At 50.8% G+C, this 16,242-nt stretch overlaps 1 protein-coding gene across 3 annotated transcripts in view; it reads left to right on the top strand.

Annotated features, from left to right (window-relative positions):
* GALNTL5 (polypeptide N-acetylgalactosaminyltransferase like 5) overlaps positions 1 to 16,242 on the top strand; it is a 127,144-nt gene that overhangs the window by 25,026 nt on the left and 85,876 nt on the right. The window lies entirely within an intron of this gene.

Here is a 16,242-nt window from a genome sequence, read left to right as displayed (position 1 = left end):
CATGCTTTGCAGCGCTGCCCCGTTCCATGAGCACGTTTTTTCCTGTGCACTGTTTGTATGGATGTTACTCTACTCCTCTTCTTTTTCTAAATAGTATCTTTGTATGAGTAGATTTGACCTTGATATTTTTCTGCTGTTAATTTTTATATGAAGTTAGTTTTCCTGAACTTTTATGAGAAGGCTTAGTGCTAATAGCTTCTTTTATTTTTTTTTTTAACATAACAGAGATCCTTCTGTTGTTTTCATGGGGCAGCCTGCTGAGGACATGTACTGGCTCGGCTCTCAATTATCTGGACGTTCTCTCTTCTTCACTTCTGTTATCACCGTGCTGCTCTATCTTGATTTTACTCCAAGCTGTTTCTCCTCATCGTGGGACCCTATCTGGGAAAGGAGCCCTGGTGGGCCGGTTTCAAGAGTTCACAGAGTTGGACGGATCCAGCCCTTTGAGGTTTTACTGCACGAGCCTCACCTTCTCTATTAAAATGGGCTGAACCTCTCCCAGTTTCAGCCACTGTCTGCAGATCGGTCTGCCGGCTTCTACCTGTTGTTGTTACTTCTCTGCATCCTCCCACGCAGATGCTAATATCGTGCAGGCCTTGTGGCGCTCGTGGTTTGTTGCAGCTGCTTGTATTTTGGAGTTTGTGGAGACACCCTGGCACCTAATCAGCTGGTAAATGTCATGCAAAGGGTTTTGTTTTTTATATCCTGTTGCTCTGCCTGTTGTTACTTGGGGATTTGGGAAGATCCAAAACTGTATTGAAAAACATGTCTCTCCCAGGAATTTTCCTGCAATCTCCTTCCTATAGCCCGAGAAAACCTAACTCCCAGAGCGGTTAACCAATTTCCTTAAAGGCCCACAGCTGGTGAGTGGGGAGGCCAGCATGTGAACCTGGTGCTAACTTCAGAGCACTTCTTTCTTTCCACTACATTTGTTTAAAAACTGCTTTTACTATAGCAGTTCCCAGCTTTAAAACCTAACTTGGTTTCCCAGCACCTAAAGCAACCAGTCTAGAGACCTCCAGCATTTGAGGCTCTGCCCTGCCCGTCCAGCCTCATCACCTCTGCTCCCTGAAGCTCAGCCCCACCTCTGGCCCCCAAAGCCCTCTCCGTCCCCTCCCTGATGTGTTACTCTTCTTTTATTCACCTTTAACCTCTTCTTCAAAGTCCAGATCGAGTGCCCCTCTAATCAACTGCTCGTGACTCTAGTAGTTTCTGGTCTTTTGTTCATGATTTGGGGGCAGGGGCAGTATTTGGAGGCATTCACCTCTAAACCTCTCTGAATTTGTGTTCTGAGGCTGCCACAAACTGGCTGGCTTATAACAACAGACATTTATTGTCCCATAGCTGTGAAGCCTAGAAGTCCAAGATCAACACGTCAGCAGGGCTGTGCTCCCTCTGCAGCCTGTCAGAGAATCCTTCCTGGCCTCTTCCCCGCTTCTGGGGCTTTGCCAGCACCCTCTGGCATCCCTCGGCTTGTAGGTGCATCACCCCAATCCTCCACCTTCGCGTGGCTTTCTCACTGTGCGTCTGCATCTTTACGCGGCCATCTTCTTATAAGGACACCAGTCACATTGGATCAGGAGCCGGCCCTGTTCCAGGGTGACCAGGGTGACCTCATCTTAGCTAATTACATCTGCAATGACCCTATATCCAAATAAGGCCACATTCTTTTTTTTTTTTTTTTTTTTTTTGTGATACGCGGGCCTCTCACTGCTGTGGCCTCTCCTGTTGCAGAGCACAGGCTCTGGACACGCAGGCTCAGCGGCCATGGCCCACGGGCCCAGCTGCTCCACGGCATGTGGGATCTTCCCGGACTGGGGCACGAACCCGCGTCCCCTGCATCGGCAGGCGGACTCTCGACCACTGCGCCACCAGGGAAGCCCCAAATAAGGCCACATTCTGAGCTAGGGGACTGGGACTTGGACACGTCTTTGTGGGGGGACACCATTAACCCACAACATTCTCCTTCCCCCTTTCCTTTCTCCCACTTAGGGAGGTAATCTGTCTTTTTACTTTTTGCTTCAGGGGTCGGAATGGGACAGAGTGGGAAGAGAAAGCTAAAGTCCGTTGGGCTGTGGACATGATGTCGTGGCCAAAAGTAGAGGCACACAGGGCTTCCCTCCAGGTTGGAAAGGGTGTTTCCCTGAGCAGCAGGGCCGGGGAGGCAGCAAGATCCCAGAAAGGGAGGGGCCGTGTGGTGCGTACCTGTGGTCAGGGCGACTCTGGACCCAAAAGTAGCCAGGAAGCCACAGAGAGCCCAGGGTCTGAAGACCATGCCCAGCAGCCGGAGAGCACGTCTCAGTCCTTTTTTGTGCCTCTGTGTCCCCAGAACAATGTATGGAGCCTAGTATGTTCATGGGAAAAAGCAAGGAATCTGAAGGAGTCTGGATGCCAGGGTACAGGGCCTGTTTCCATCATGCAAGCCAGGCTTATGGACCTCAGCATCCTCCTCTAAACCATGGAGATAAGAAGCATCAAAATCGCTTGCTGTGAAAACGAAGTGAGGTTCCCAATGTGCCCAGAACCGGGAGGGGTTCGTAAACCGTATTGCCTTTCTCCTCTGCTCCGTCTCTGAGCCTCAGTTTCTGAATCTGTAAAATGGAGCTAACAAAATCTTACCGTAAAGTGTTCTTTTAAAATTCAAAAGAAAACAGTGGACGTGAAGATATCTGTAAATTATAAAGTACTATGAATAATAGCTGTTACTGTTCAAAGAATTGCTCAAGTAACTTTCACCACTGGCAGCACCTACTAAAGACCTCATTAAGTAGGACAGGTGCACTGCGTCAGGTAGCTCAGGGATACCTGGCGGGGCACGGAGCATCCTCCCTCCGCACAGATGATGGTCCAACACACATCCCCCAGCAGAGGACGTTTCCTCCTTAGGCCTGTTTCTCTCCTAAACCTTCCATCACCGAGTCCCCTTTTATGACAATAGCAATCCATTTAATGGCTTCTTGTGTATTAGAATGGGGCTTTGTTAACCAACCCTGAAGCGTGGAGCCACGTGCTGCGTCTTGCTAACATGCTCCTCTGGCCTCCCTGGACCGAGGTGAATCTGGATGACTTTGGCCTGTCTCCCAGGGGGACTCCTCGGGCAGCATCGCAGCTGCATCCAATCTGTTGTCCTGCCTGGTTGACACGACCCACTGGGGTGTCCCCATCCTTCTGTGACTCCCTCCATGGCAGGTGCCTGGTCTGAGTACGTGCGCGCCTGAGCCGCAGCCCCCAATCCCTGCTCCCTTTGGCTGTCATTTGTGTTTCTGGTTTGAAGCATTGGCGCTTTGTAGAGGCCGGTGTGGCTCTCACGTATCCAGAACCTGTGCCTGCGCCAGTCACCTGAAGGTACACCCACTCATCAAGCAAACCAGTAAGACTTGTAAAAATCACCCTCTGTGTGCAAGACCCATGCTAGGAGCTGCAGGGAATCAAAAGAAGCACTGAACCCAAGACACAGTGTGTTGCCTGGCAGACCACTGTTTTATTTACCGTCGAGAAAGAAATGCCCCTGGCAGTTAAACTAGGACACGTGTCGACTGTCACATGTATCCTGATTTCACAGTTGTTAAAATGCCAAAAGAGATGTGCCTGAGAATCGATGAAATACTGTATAATGCGCCATGTCTCCTTTTAAAGAGCTATAATCTTTCTGGGGGGGAAACACACACACACTCATAACAGGAGGTGCTGCCTGCTTGACTCTCAGAGGAGTTGCAGGTGCTTGAGAGGCGAGAAGTGGTTGTTATTGGCTGGATCTTGAAGTACAAGTTGGACCAGTACCATCTGGGTGGAGTTAAGGAGGGCCATTGAGAAGAGAGGAGAGAGAGAAACATAGGCAGAGCAGGTGCGTAAAGGCAGAAGGCTGTCCAAGATGGAGAAATAGGATAAAGTAGGAAAGGCAATCTCACTTCCAGATTATGGTCATTTGTAAAGAGTCTGGAGTTTATTCTTTAAGTGATGGGGAGCCATAGAAAGTTTTAGAGCAGGGAAGGAGCACACCAAGCAGTATTTTGGGAATATTCATTTGGTGGTAACGGGCAGGATATACAGAAGCAATAGGTTGCAGGCAGGGAACCCATTACTTCCATATATCCTGTTTCAGAGACCTCAGACGTCCAGGAATGCAGCAAAGAGAAGAGAATAGCCATATGTGGAATGAAAAGGAAGCGACAAAGGGAGACTCCTACAGAAAAATAAACAAGCAGGGCTTGTTCAGGAAGAGGGATGCATCGTGACTATATCCCCAAATTTGGGTGTGGACGGCTGAAGATGCATTGCCAGAGTAAGGGACTCCTGAGGTCCTATTTACTGCCACCAGCCTTCTTGATCAGTACAAAGCCCTGCACTACCTACCTGCTGACGGGGTGCCCACGGCCACTCCTGCCTGAGATCATATTATGGTTGCCACAGTTTCCTCTCCTATAAAGTGGTTTTGGTGATACTGACATCTTTGGTGATACTATAGGGGAGACTAAAAGTACATCCTGTGATTGTAAATATCTAAGACATTTCAGGAACAGCCTCCTTAGGTTTTGCAACCTCCCTGTAAAGCAAGGGCAAGCTTTACTCCAGGTGCATTGAGAAATCAAGTGACCTTTATGAAAAAAAATCACAAAAGTCAGAAGCCAACCTGGGAATAAATCCAGGTTTCTTGATTCGACGTCTGTATCTAAGTGTGTATGTTTGCTGTAGACCTCGCAGCTGTCCATAAAATGGAACAGAGTACTATGTACACATTGAGAACCCTGTAAATTCCAGGTAGTGACCCAGGAGAGAGAGTTTAATTCATGGAGGAGGAGCCCCCTTGTTGAGAGATTCTACACCCGTCCTTGGCGCTGTGGGCGAGGTGTGGGCTGCACGCGCTGGCCACCAGACGTTGCAGTCATGCCCTTGACTGTGTACAGCTCTGGGTTTTATCTTGTTGGTTTTGGAGGCTCTCAGAGGAAGCACTTCTTCTTGAGGTCAAAGTCCAGGGAAAGCACTGTACAAGCAGAGATTTTTTTCCTTCTGTTCTTCAGATGGAACTATATATTCAGAGATAAGTCTGGTTCCATACTGTCTGTTCATAATGGACTTTATCCATCAGTGAACAAATAAATGTGGAGAACCTTCTATCCAACAGACCCCAGGCCCTGGTCTAGTGGGTGGAGATGCCACAGAAACAAAGCTGAGTCTCTGTCCTTAAGAAGCATCATTCCAGAAGAGGGAGAATGGCTGAAGTAAGTAAACAAGTAAAGATCATTTCAGACGTGCCCAGGGTCTATGAAGACGCCATAGCAACGTGGCATCAAGGGGCAGCTTCAGCTGCTGGGGTCAGGCAGCGTGAAGACACCTGAGCAGTGAGGAGGAAGAAGCCAGCAATGCCCTGGGGGAGCAGAACAGGGACAAATTCCCGGGCCCCGAGGGTGGAATGAGCTTAGGCTAGTCAGCAGACAGAGAAAAGACCAGGGGAGGGCAGGAGGTGGCAGCACGGGGCCTGTGGTCCTTCATAAAGGGTTTGCCTTTTACTGCAAGGGTATTGAGAGTGGCCAAATCTGACTTTCTCTGCAGAACGATCACCCCCACAGCTGTATGGGGATACCCTGTACATGCAGGGTAAGAGCAGAAGCTGGGACACAGGAAGTGGTCCAGGGGAGGGATGACGGTTCACTTGAGTGAAAATGGTTCACCTGAGGGATAATGGTGGCCTGGATTAAGGTTTTTGCATTAAAGATGGTAGAGCTAAAGATACAAGAAAACAGTGAGATAGGGCTGAGAAACTGCATGGGTTTCATTTACGAAATAGGGGGACTCTTGGGGAGCAGATTTAGGGGTATTCAGTAATTCTCTTTTAACCATGTTAAGTTTGAGGTGCCTTTTGACATCCAGGAGGCGACTCAAGCAGATGGTCAGGTAATAGTCCTGTATGGGACTCTGATACCAGGTTTGGACTGGAGTTAGATGTTTCAGAATCAGCCGGGCAGAGATGGTGGATGGAGTCACGGGACTGGCTAGGACTGCTGAATTGGTTTCCTGTGGCTGCCGTAACCAAGTACCACAAGCTGCACGGCTCAAAGCAACAGAAATGTATTCACGTACAGTTCTGGAAGCCAGAAATCTGAAATCAAGGTGTCAGCACAGCCGTGCTCCCTCTGAAAGCTACAAGGGAGGGCCCTTCCTGGCTCTTCGAGCTCCTGGTCAGTTGTTTTTGCATCATGGGTGATCCTTGGCTGGCAGCATCACTCCCAACTCCTGCCCTCTCATCACTGGGCATCCTCCCTTGTGTCTGTGTCCAAATCTCCCTCTCCTTATAGGGACACTAGTCATTGGGTTAGGGCCACCCTCCTCCAGCGTGACCTCATCTGAACTTGAGGACATCTCCAAAGACCCTATTTCCAAATAAGGCCACGTTCACAGGTTCCGGGAGGATGGGAATTTTTGCAGGGACGCTTTTCAACCCAGGACAGTTACCCAGGGAAAGGGTGCAGACAGAGGAGAAACCTGATGGGTACAGAACTTTGGGTCCTGACGCCGCGAGGACGGAGAGGAGAAGGGGCTGCCTGGTGAGGAGGGCGGAGTAGAGCACGGCCAGGGCTGTCCCACGAGTCAGGGGAGGCTCTGTTCCAGGAAAGGAGTGGAGTGATCAACCCCGCCACGCACTGCTCACAGATGGTGGACCGTTTGGCTTTGGAAACATGGAAATAATGGGCAACTTTAAAAGACTCTTTTCAGTGAAATGGTAGGGCAGAAGCACAATTAGATTGGGTTGAAGGCGGCGTGGGGACGGAGCAAGAAGATGGGAATTCCCTGGCAGTCCAGTGGTTAGGACTCAGCGCTTTCACTGCCTTGGGCCCGGGTTCAGTCCCCGGTTGGGGAACTAAGATCCCCATCCCGAAAGCTGCACAGCATGGCCAAACAAAACAAAACAAAACAAACAAAACAAAAAACAGCAAGTAGAGACATCTTTTTTCTGAGACTTGGAAGTGGGGTGCAGAGATGGCGTCAGGGGAGGCTGAAAGGATGTGTGAGGTTGCGTGCAGATGTTTGCGTGAAGATGTTTGTGTGAAGATGGGGGGCAGCCGGGTTCACCTGAGGGGGGAGTTGGCAACGCAGGAGGGAAGGGGTGCCGTCAGGAGTGGGGTCCGTGAGCTCATGAGGGCCCAGCATCCCGTACACTTGGGGAGGGGGGCTTCAGAGGAGCAGGACGGGCCGATCATTGTGACAGGAGGGACCTTTGGGATGTTTTTGGTGCAGGTGCAGAGGGACCTCATGGGACTGGTGTTGGGAAGATGACAAGTTCCCATCTGATGGCCTGTATTTCATCTATCGATTTTGGTGAGAGTGGGGAAGTGGGGGGAGTATAGGGCAGATTTTAGGAGGCACAGCTGTGAAGTGTGACTTAAGAGAGAGGGAAGTGGACACACCAGCAGCGTCCAGCAGTGAGGGTCAGGCTGGTCCAGGGCCCACTGGCAATTGACGTGGAAGGAGTGTGCTCAGCAGTCCCTCCGGTGATGACAGGCAGCGGATGTAGGTGAGGGGTGGCTGGGTTTGATCCTAGTTGGGCTTCAGCAGAAGGAGAAATGAGCAAGGGGGTTGGAGGTTCCCAAAGGAGCAGTTATGGTGAAATCTAGGCCCCTCGAAGCAGGGAAGTAGGAGGATGGGGGTGCCAGGAAGGGGAGAGAGGAGGGCTGCGGACTAGAGGACTCATCTGGGGGGACAGTTGTTGACACAGGAGTACAGGCGAGTGGGCTGTGATAGAAGGTGGTGGCCAGGGGACTTCCCTGGCGTTCCAGTGGTTAGGACTCCGTGCGTTCACTGCCGAGGGCCCGGGTTCAATCCCTGGTGGAGGAACTAAAATCCCAGATCACGCAAGCCAAAAAAAAAAGGTGATGCTCGGTGTGTGTCTGAGATTGACGTTTCAGAAGCGGTAGTGTTTGGCCGTGTGATGGGGTGGCCGACCTGGGGAGGAGCTGAGGGCCGAAGGAACCCGGAGGCCAGGGCAGCCGGCGGGAATCCAGTGGAATCGCGTGAGTGCAAGAAAAATAGGGCTTCCTTGATCTTATTTCCCCCTAAATGGTAGGAAATAAAAGGCAAAGGAAAGGAAGCCCATTGCCAGGACCTGAGGGGCCGAGAACCCAGAGAAAGGGGGTCTGTAGGGAAGTGAGCCTGACATTCAATTCCGCCTTCCTGGCTTCAGGGCGTTTGTAAATCCTGACTGCCCGCTAGAGGCCCAGAAACCAAGCAGAGAACAGCTGCACAGGGCCGAGCAGACTTGCAAGCAGCTTCACAGAACTGGGAGAGAAAGCTAGTGTCCTGTGACCGCCCTGCAGGGCGGCCAGGAAGCCCCCAGGCTCACTTGGAGGACGGGCCAGCGGAAATAGAACATCTCTCTGAAAGTGTGAAATGCAATTTGAGATGAGAATGAGATTAGCCTTGAAGGAGTCAGACTTTAACAGAAGGGAATGGTTAACAGAAACAAGGGTCCCATAATCCATTAACTGTCCTAATATAACCAGTGAGAATTTGCTCTCAGCTTAAAATTTCGGACTCCCGGCCAGCTCTTAATTTGAAGCTGGGAGCAAATTTTCCCTTGTTTTATCTGATCATGAAGCTTGCAATATGAAAACATGTCACAGGATGAGATCTCCTCAGGTGGACCCAGTTAAGGCTGGTAGAGCCTAGCTCTGTGGGAGATCCAGGATACCTCGTTAATCCTCACATCGTTTCATTCAGCCTTCAGAACACCCTGCGGGCTTGTTTTTCTCCTCTCTTCTTAGGAACCAGGCCACAGTCTCAGAGGGTGGGTGTGGTTTGGTCCCATTAGAGCAGCTGGTCGGGGTAGAGCTTGGCAAACCCCAGGTCTTCTGACTCAAAGTCTGATGTGTCATGCAGCCTCCGTCAGGCTGGCGTGTGTTCTGCCCTTCATGGTTTGAAGACCGTGGTCCCTGAAAGGATAGAAGCCAGATAAGACTTCAGCGGCTCTGTGTTTTCATCTGTTACATTTCACCATCTGTCCCAGGCAGGGGGCCTCCCACTCCTTCCTGTTTCTCTGAGCACAACTAAAATCTGTTTTAAAAGTGGACCCAGCATCGGCTGTGAGCCTCAGTGCAGGATGGCCTGAGCTCTCTGGACACTGGTTTAGCCTCCGCCCCTCTCTTCTTAGGTCCTGGGTTACGACCAGCCTGGCAGTCATTGAGAACGTGGGTTTGAAGTTAGGCTGACCTGAGTTTGGAACTTGAATCTTGGCAAGGATACCAGCTGTCACCAGCTGTGAGCACCAGGGACTCCCCTTCTCCGCGCTCCAGTCTCCGCCCACCCCCCGTTTTCCACACCCCGTGTCGCCCTGCCCGTGCCACACCTGGGCTGCTCCTGTGACTTAGTAGCAATGATGCTGTGTGTTCCAGCGCTGGGCCGTAGCAGACCTGGGCCTCCTCTCTTGTGCTCCCAGGACCTCTGGGCCATCATGGGAGAAGTCTGCTGCGCATAAGCAAACCCATGTGAAGAAGCCACGTGGAGAGGCCTAGAGAAGAGCCACCCAGAATCCTGGCTCCGCCCGCCCTCCCGAAGGCCCACCGGCTGCTGCCTTGACGGAGGCTGCGTGGAAGTGGACGCCCGGCCGAGTCTAGTCAACCTGCAGGATCACACCAGCTAATTGAACGGCTGTTGTTTCAAGCCTCTGAGAGTTGGATGGTTTGTACACAGCAAAGATCCTTGAACTACTGTTAACTGGGGCAGTGGGAGGGGACTTACATAAGTCTAGTGTTCCGGGAGCTTCTTGCTGGCTCTGAGCCGCCGGGAAGGCGACCCTCTCTTGTTGGACGGGCAGTCCTTCTGCACGGGACCCTGGGAAGGCACACATGGCCTTACCTGTGCTGGGGGGCTGCGGAGGAGGCTCTGCACTGTTCGGCCTGTCCCTGTGCCTCACAGACATGTCTCCCTGCATCGGGACGTTAATTCTCCCACGTCTTGCAGATCTGGGCAAGGGAGGTGGTGACGGGGACGCCTGATCCGGCTCAGCCGGGGCCACTCGAGGAGCAGGGACAGGAGAAGACTGCCCTCGGCTGCTCTGGGCAGATCCACTCTGGGGGGCTTGTAAACGCCAGATGTCTACTTCTTGCAGCTCTGGAGGCTGTGGTGCCCCAGATCGAGGTGCCGGCAGATTTGGTGTCTGGTGAGAGCCCACTTCCTGGCTCACAGACCGCTGTCTTCTCTCGTTGTCCTCACGTGGCAGAGAGGGAGGGGGAGCTCTCTGGGGTCTCTTTACAAGGGCACCGATCCCATGCCTGAGGCTCCACCCTCATGACCTAGTCACCTCCCAAAGCCCCCCCCACCCCGCAATATCATCACAGTGGGGATAAAGTTAGTACCAGGCAGTGTTGGAATCTCCGTCCAAAAAGTGTCTAATTTACTACTGCAAGACTCGGTTTCCGCTTATGAATTTGGGGGGGACACAAATGAAGCAGAGCAGGACCCTAGGGTCCTCCCCTGCTCATGCTGTCCACCTGCTTTTTGTCTGTGGAAAAACTTTAGCCGAGGAACAGGTTTAATCAGAGAAGTGAGAAGATACAGAAGCAAAGGAAAACAAATAGGACAAAACAATAATAGTTTAGTCAGTAAGCGAAGTCAAGGACCTTCAGTTCCTCCTCAAGGGCTACAGATAATATTCTGAGCCCTGTCCTGTGAGCTGTCTTGTAGATACGGAAACCCCCACCAGGTGGAAGAAATTAACGTGATGACCAGCCTGTAGCCATGACATAAGCTGCCACAGTTCCGAGAAAACTGGCCTCAAGGAAATGGGAACAAACCGACCCTGGAACTGAAGATTAACTGTACTTAAAACAACCAAGATGACGCTGATCAGACCACCGCAGGGCCAACTGCAAGATGCCTGTCAGAGCGCCTGCGCTATTTCTGCACGCAGCCCCCTCCTTCTGCCTATAAAGGCTCTTGCCCCCTGGTTGTCAGTCGGGGCGCGTCGGCCTTTGGACAGGCGTCTGTCCTCCCTGTCCCTGGGTGCCAGTATCCAAAATTCACTTCCCTTACCACCAACCTTGTCTCTTCATTGGCTTTTGAGCGGCGAGCGGCCGGACCCCACTGTCGGTAACACAGTCTACGGCACACCCCAAGGAGGGCATTGGGGTGCTGTTCTCCACGGGGGGACATTGGATAAGATTTGATTAGAAGCCTGTGTCCTGCCCCTGAAATTGTCCCCCAACACACAGGACTTGGGGTAAATCATATTGTCGGCATCTTAAATTATTTTAGAATTGGTATGCTAAAACTCTTGCCGTGATACTTTGCAGTCGAAAGCCGTTTTCATACGAAAAGGGTCACTTTCTTGACTGATGAATCCACTGAAACTTTGATGCCCATGGTGGAGGGAAGGGCTCCTGAGAAAAGGGCCGCAGGAGTCTTAACGGGTAGATAAAGCTTTGCAGCAAGTGAAGCCCAGTGAGGAGCTGCGTCTCTGAGCAAAACGAGGTTTCCTCTCAGTTTGGATACTTTGACCTGAAGACAAAGCGAACGCAACAGTAAGAAACTTCGAGTTATGGCCAGACCGTTCTTGAACTTACACGAATACTTCACTTCCAGCCTTCGCCGCTTTCCTTCAACAACCTGTGCCCACAATACAACTGTCTTTTTCTTTCTGTGGGCATTAATAACCAGTTTTAGTGATTAGTTCCTGTTCCTGATTCCTACAATATTAAATGAGATACCTCTTGAAGGTACAATTCAATATAGCCTCGTGCTAACTCTATTGTTATATGAGCAACAGTTTTACGGTTTGTAATAACATCCCATTTAAATTCTGCCTGGCAGAATTTGGTTAAATACGAGGTCTGACAATCCTGAACCAGCTCTCAAAGGCTTTCAGTTAATAGTGACATTTTGTGCAATATACTGATACAAGAAAAGCATCCTCCACATTAGTATTAGAGCCAGAAATACTAAAGCAGGTTAAACATTAAACCATACCTAAAGCTGCTTTTTTTTTTTTTTTTTTTTTTGCTATTAAACATTAGAGGTCTGGTTTAGCCAAAGAGCATCGTCCCTCACATCAAATTAACGTGGCTTTATATTGTTTTGAGCTTTAGTTTGTAAAGTTGTTTCTCTAATGGAGAAAGTACAGGAGTTCAAACTTCTGTAAACTTAGAGCCCTTTATGTCTGTGTATTCAAAGTGCTGTTATAATGAAGATCATTTGATTCTGTGCTAGAGGTTCTTGGGTGCCTTTGCCCCTTGAATGGAGGCTGTGCACTTCTGAGCTACAGCACCACGAGGGGGTCGGTGTAGGGAAATGCAGACGGTGATGCCCCAGCCGCATGAGCCTGCACCTCTGAACAGCTCTCTCTTCAAGGGCTGAAGGGAGAATGTTTGTGCCACCCGGGCCCATCAGATGCAGGGAGCCGTTTGGACACCGAGATGCCTGGGATTCTTCTGGACGAGGCTTGGATCCAAAGGTCTGGTTGCTGGGCTTGTTGTAATCACCCTCACATCCTGCAGCGTCCTTCCTCAGACTGGCCTGGGAGCTGGGGAAGCGTGTGTCACACGAGAGGACTCAAAGGAGCAAATCCCGCTGAAATTCAAGGCACAAAGCACTGCTTTTGCCTAAAGAACAAATACGGGGATAGACAGGAAGAACTGGACCACCTCTCCTATTTCCAGTTCTCCTGGCTACCAGGTGTATCATGCAAACGTGATGCTCATAACACAATGATCTTTTCTCGGGTTCCTGATCGAAGAATCTAACTCCTTCGGTTCTCATTCATTCATTGGTTCATTCGGCAAGATTCACTGAGCCGCCAGGCTCTCAGCTCCATGGTCCCTGAGGTGAAGGAACACCAGAGCTTTCCCGGGAAGCCGTGGTCCATCGCGGGGTGAGGGGGGGCGGGGGGGACTGACAGGAAAAGGCAAACAGAAGCCCGGGAAGGTAGCTGCTGGTGCAGCAACTACAAAAAACACGCCAGCAGCAACAGAGGCCAGAAAGCAAACTCTGGAAGTTGGGGAGGCATTACCAAGAAGTATCATTTGACCTAAATCTCCAAGGAGGCGTCAAGACTGGGGGGCGGTCACGGCAGTGGCTGTTCCTGGTTTCTGGTTGCTTATGTCTCGGGTGGAGACCCTGGACCCCCCCAGTATGAAGCCCATACTTCCAAAGGCAGCCAGACAGGTCCCCCTCTCTTTCTGGGCATGTTTTAGAAAACCTCAGTCTGTCTCCTCTGTCCCACCACACTCACAGTGCTTCCGACCCCAGACACGTAGGGGTTTTTCCGCCGAGCAATTCTCTGCCACACCAGCTGGGTGTCCTACAGTTTAGCTCAGTTCTGATACTCGCCACCCGGAGATAGCGTCAGATCCCACAGCTTCAGGGCCCGGTCCCACAGGATCGTCCCTGCCTCAGACAACAGTCTAGGTTCTCACCTGTGTTTCTGGCCCATCAGTGATTCCTATGACCCCTCCACTTTGGGTGCAATTAACTTGCTAGAGCAGCTCACAGAACTCAGAGAAACATTCTGCTTACCAGGTTACCAATTTATGGTGAAAGGACACAGCTCGGGAACAGCCATATGGAAGAGACGCAAAGGGCAAGGTTTATGGGAAGGGATGCAGGGCTGCTGAGCCCTCCGCCACGTGTTCACCAACCTGGAGGCTCTTCAGATGCCACACTTTGGAGATTTTTATGGAGGCTTCATCCCAGAGGCATGATGGATCATTAACTGCATTTCCAGCCTGTCTGCCCTCTCAGGAGGGTGCTCTCAGGGGAGCTGGGGCTGAATATTCCCAACTTCTAATCACTGCTATCACCCAGGGAATTCCAAGGGTTTTAGGAGCTTTGTGTCGGGAACCCAGGGCAGAGACCAATATATACGCATATTTTCTCTTACCTCATAGGGCAACAGCCTGACGCGTGGGATAAAAGCCAGCTCTCGGGTCATAGTTATTCCATGATTGTGTAATAAAAACCCTTTCCCAGTGGATTGGGCAGGTGGCCGCCTTTTTCTGAGAATTCTGGAGGACTGTGATTTCTCCCTGTGATAAACTTCCCTTTGAGGACGCTTTGTTCTGCGTCCTAGAAGCTAGGACCTGGCTCAGGGGCGACATCCAAGTCACGGAAGCATGGGTTGCAGAAGCCAGCTTCTGTCTCTTAAGATGAAGATGTGCTAGGTTTTCACTCTTCCTGCAGATGTTCTTTGTTTCTTTTTCTTGTCTCCTCCCTGTTACCCATTCTTCCTCAGGTGTGACCAGTGATTCTGTGCCGCTGGGAACCTTGCCGGGGAAGGTTTGGGCGGCGGGAAGAAAGTTACAATACGCGCTTCGGCACAAAGGCCTTTCTGTCCTTCCCTCTCTACCCTTCGGGCTGCTTGGCGGTTTCTGTGACCCCGCTCACTTGTGACACTTCAACTCGCGAGGTGGTTTCTTGCATCTCTCCCTTGGTTTCTGCTGGTCTCCTCTCCTCTTGGTGTTCAGCTGAACGATGACCCCTGGGGGCTGTGTTTGGGGGAAGCAGGACCCGTGTGCTTCACCCTGAGCCAGACTCAGGTTCCTGAGTTTGGGGGGAGGGGTGGGGTGAGAGCTCCAGACCGTCCCCTCCTCCCTCCGGAAGGACCCCCTGAGGAGGCGATACACCCCAAATCACACTGCTTTGCGGATCCCACCATGGGGCCACGATGACCCACTGATCTAGTTTAGAACCACCCAGAGCCTTTCCACCCTAAACAGAGGGAATTTCACCCTCTCCAATGTCCCTTCTATTGCATTAATTTTCTTTCCTTATTTTTTTTAAGTTGTGGTAAAATATACGTAACATGAAATTGACCATTTTAACCATATTTAAGTGTGCAGTTCAGTAGCTTTCGGTATATTCACAAGGTTGTACAACCATCACCATCATCATCTGCAGAACGTTTTCATCTCCCTAAACTGAAATTCTGTCCCCATTAAACACTGACTCCCCATTCCTCCTCCACTTCCCACCCAGGCCTTGACACCCTCCATTCTACTTCCTGTCTCTATGAATTTGATGACTCTAGTATCTCATAGAAGTGGAATGACACAGTATTTGTCTTTTTGTGCCTTGCTTATTTCATGCCCTCAGTTTCATCCATGTTGTAGCAGGTACCAGGAATACCCTCCTTTCGGAAGCTGAAAAATATTCCATTTATGCATAGACCGCATTTTGCTTATCCATCATCTATCGACGGACACTTGGCTACAGATTAATTTAACAAACATGTTTTGAGTGCCAATGATGTAGCAGGCAGACCGTTTGCTGCTGGAGATAAGATTGCTATTGGGGTAACTAGGGAGTCCCTGCCCTCCCAGAGGTGAAGAGGCACTAACTAGTAACGGCTAGAAGTAATGGTTTACCAAGATCCCAGTGAAGAGACTATCAATGTATGTATCCTCCACAATGTTTACTAAAACCCTTGGGCACCTAATTGCAAATGAATAAAGTAAGTAGCAGAAATATGAATGGAAAAAACTGCAAGTCATCATACATAGTTTAAATCTTAAAGGGGGTCCTCATAATGGTAAATTTAAATTACAGCTATAGGACAGCCATGCTTATCACTAGCTGTATTGTTTCTAGCTGCTGTGGTAGAAACAGGTAGATGAGCAGTTCTCCTGTGTTCCCTGGGTAAGCGGCAGGAGTTTCTGGTTTTCTGTGCTGTTCCAGGGGAGCAGACCCCGAGCACCTGGCCACAGGCTCCAGAGGACACTGTGGGCCCCCACGTTTGCCTGCACTGTTATTCCAGTTTCCTCTTGCTGTCGCGTGCTCTTCGCTCTGCAAACATCTCGTTAAATTGTGTTTTTTAAAAACGCCGTTCGCTTTAGGACCGCATCCTGCAATGTGTCTTCTTTACCATGAGTGGTTGCTCTGCAGATTTTTCTTTTTTTTTTTTTTTGCGGTACGCGGGCCTCTCACTGTTGCGGCCTCTCCCGTTGCGGAGCACAGGCTCCGGACGCGCAGGCTCAGCGGCCATGGCTCACGGCCCCAGCCGCTCCGCGGCACGTGGGATCTTCCCGGACCGGGGCACGAACCTGCTTCCCCTGCATCAGCAGGCGGACTCTCAACCACTGCGCCACCAGGGAAGCCCTCTGCAGGTTTCTGAATGTGTCTGTCCTGCCTTAGACAGAGGCCAGACAGAGCCTCGACAGACCCTGGTTTCCGCGGGGTTCCGGCCACGCTCCCCAAGATGCCAGTTGTCTTTATATACATTTCTCATCTGGTCCCTGAATCGTTCTAGGTCTCCCTCTTGTG

Source organism: Globicephala melas, chromosome 9 (genome assembly GCF_963455315.2).
Source record: "Globicephala melas chromosome 9, mGloMel1.2, whole genome shotgun sequence".
NCBI classification, from domain to species: domain Eukaryota; kingdom Metazoa; phylum Chordata; class Mammalia; order Artiodactyla; family Delphinidae; genus Globicephala; species Globicephala melas.
This window is presented reverse-complemented; position numbering and strand designations above follow the sequence as displayed.